Below are 2,500 nucleotides of genomic sequence, written 5' to 3' on the forward strand. Positions count from 1 at the left end.
GAAAACAGTTGACTATTTTAAAGGTTACACTTGTCTAAACTTGGGACAGAAAAACATTTTGACTGCATGTTCAGCTCTCATCCTGTCAGTTTAGCGTGCGGCTGTCTGTTAGCAAGTAGCTAGTGTACGTGAGGTCTTTTTTGAAAGTTTACTTTTGCCATGGAGGTGCAAAAAAAAAGCTTACAGCACCTGGTGTTCCCAGGCGGTGTCCCATCCAAATACTAACCAGGCCCGACCGTGCTTAGCTTCCGAGATCGGGCGTTCTCAGGGTAGTATGGCCGTAAGCCGAGAAAAAGAAAACAGTTGACTCCTTTAAAGGTTACACTCGTCTAAACTTGGGACAGAAAAACATTTTGACTGCATGTTCAGCTCTCATCCTGTCAGTTTAGCGTGCGGCTGTCTGTTAGCAAGTAGCTAGTGTACTTGAGGTCTTTTAAGAAAGTTGACAGTTGCCATGGAGGTGCAAAAAAAAAGCTTACAGCACCTGGTATTCCCAGGCGGTCTCCCATCCAAGTACTAACCAGGCCCGACCCTGCTTAGCTTCCAAGATCGGACTAGATCGGGCTTTCTCAGGGTAGTATGGCCGTAAGAAAAGAAAAAGAAAACAGTTGACTCTTTTAAAGGTTACACTCATCTAAACGGGACAGAAAAACATTTTGACTGCATGTTCAGCTCTCATCCTGTCAGTTTAGCGTGCGGCTGTCTGTTAGCGAGTAGCTAGTGTACTTGAGGTCTTTTGTGAAAGTTTACTTTTGCCATGGAGGTGCAAAAAAAAAAGCTTACAGCACCTGGTATTCCCAGGCGGTCTCCCATCCAAGTACTAACCAGGCCCGACCGTGCTTAGCTTCCGAGATCAGACGAGATCGGGCATTCTCAGGGTAGTATGGCCGTAAGCCGAGAAAAAGAAAACAGTTGACTCTTTTAAAGGTTACACTCATCTAAACGGGACAGAAAAACATTTTGACTGCATGTTCAGCTCTCATCCTGTCAGTTTAGCGTGCGGCTGTCTGTTAGCGAGTAGCTAGTGTACTTGAGGTCTTTTAAGAAAGTTGACAGTTGCCATGGAGGTGCAAAAAAAAAGCTTACAGCACCTGGTATTCCTAGGCGGTCTCCCATCCAAGTACTAACCAGGCCCGACCCTGCTTAGCTTCCGAGATCTGACGTTCTCAGGGTAGTATGGCCGTAAGCTGAGAAAAAGAAAATAGTTGACTCTTTTAAAGGTTACACTCGTCTAAACTTGGGACAGAAAAACATTTTGACTGCATGTTCAGCTCTCATCCTGTCAGTTTAGCGTGCGGCTGTCTGTTAGCGAGTAGCTAGTGTACTTGAGGTCTTTTGTGAAAGTTTACTTTTGCCATGGAGGTGCAAAAAAAAAAGCTTACAGCACCTGGTATTCCCAGAAGGTCTCCCATCCAAGTACTAACCAGGCCCGACCCTGCTTAGCTTCCGAGATCAGACGTTCACAGGGTAGTATGGCCGTAAGCCGAGAAAAAGAAAACAGTTGACTCTTTTAAAGGTTACTCTCGTCTAAACTTGGGACAGAAAAACATTTTGACTGCATGTTCAGCTCTCATCCTGTCAGTTTAGCGTGCGGCTGTCTGTTAGCAAGTAGCTAGTGTACTTGACGACTTTTAAGAAAGTTGACAGATGCCATGGAGGTGCAAAAAAAAAGCTTACAGCACCTGGTATTCCCAGGCGGTCTCACATCCAAGTACTAACCAGGCCCAACCCTGCTTAGCTTCCGAGATCGGACTAGATCAGCCGTTCTCAGGGTAGTATGGCCGTAAACCGAGAAAAAGAAAACAGTTGACTCCTTTAAAGGTTACACTCGTCTAAACTTGGGACAGAAAAACATTTTGACTGCATGTTCAGCTCTCATCCTGTCAGTTTAGCGTGCGGCTGTCTGTTAGCAAGTAGCTAGTGTACTTGAGGTCTTTTGTGAAAGTTTACTTTTGCCATGGAGGTGCAAAAAAAAAAGCTTACAGCACCTGGTATTCCCAGGCGGTCTCCCATCCAAGTACTAACCAGGCCCAACCCTGCTTAGCTTCCGAGATCGGGCGTTCTCAGGGTAGTATGGCCGTAAGCCGAGAAAAAGAAAACAGTTGACTCTTTTAAAGGTTACACTCGTCTAAACTTGGGACAGAAAAACATTTTGACTGCATGTTCAGCTCTCATCCTGTCAGTTTAGCGTGCGGCTGTCTGTTAGCAAGTAGCTAGTGTACTTGAGGTCTTGTGTGAAAGTTTACTTTTGCCATGGAGGTGCAAAAAAAAAGCTTACAGCACCTGGTATTCCCAGGCGGTCTCCCATCCAAGTACTAACCAGGCCCGACCGTGCTTAGCTTCCGAGATCGGGCGTTCTCAGGGTAGTATGGCCGTAAGCCATGAAAAAGAAAACAGTTGACTCTTTTAAAGGCTACACTCGTCTAAACTTGGGACAGAAAAACATTTTGACTGCATGTTCAGCTCTCATCCTGTCAGTTTAGCGTGCGGCTGTCTGTTA

General features: G+C 45.7%; 2 non-coding genes and 6 pseudogenes across 2 annotated transcripts; all 8 read right to left on the reverse strand.

Moving 5' to 3' along the window:
* Positions 1-177: 177 nt before the first annotated feature.
* On the reverse strand, positions 178-286 carry LOC144047247 (5S ribosomal RNA; annotated as a pseudogene).
* A 186-nt stretch (positions 287-472) lies between these two features.
* On the reverse strand, positions 473-591 carry LOC144046542 (5S ribosomal RNA). Its single transcript, XR_013292828.1, has one exon. It is a non-coding gene; the product is annotated as a 5S ribosomal RNA (ribosomal RNA).
* Positions 592-776: 185 nt separating this feature from the next.
* On the reverse strand, positions 777-895 carry LOC144045264 (5S ribosomal RNA). Its single transcript, XR_013291605.1, has one exon. It is a non-coding gene; the product is annotated as a 5S ribosomal RNA (ribosomal RNA).
* A 184-nt stretch (positions 896-1,079) lies between these two features.
* Positions 1,080-1,188, reverse strand: LOC144047241 (5S ribosomal RNA; annotated as a pseudogene).
* A 187-nt stretch (positions 1,189-1,375) lies between these two features.
* Positions 1,376-1,484, reverse strand: LOC144047131 (5S ribosomal RNA; annotated as a pseudogene).
* A 186-nt stretch (positions 1,485-1,670) lies between these two features.
* On the reverse strand, positions 1,671-1,789 carry LOC144046776 (5S ribosomal RNA; annotated as a pseudogene).
* Positions 1,790-1,976: 187 nt separating this feature from the next.
* On the reverse strand, positions 1,977-2,085 carry LOC144046588 (5S ribosomal RNA; annotated as a pseudogene).
* A 186-nt stretch (positions 2,086-2,271) lies between these two features.
* On the reverse strand, positions 2,272-2,380 carry LOC144046945 (5S ribosomal RNA; annotated as a pseudogene).
* Positions 2,381-2,500: the final 120 nt, after the last annotated feature.

Source organism: Vanacampus margaritifer, chromosome 2 (genome assembly GCF_051991255.1).
Source record: "Vanacampus margaritifer isolate UIUO_Vmar chromosome 2, RoL_Vmar_1.0, whole genome shotgun sequence".
Taxonomy (NCBI): domain Eukaryota; kingdom Metazoa; phylum Chordata; class Actinopteri; order Syngnathiformes; family Syngnathidae; genus Vanacampus; species Vanacampus margaritifer.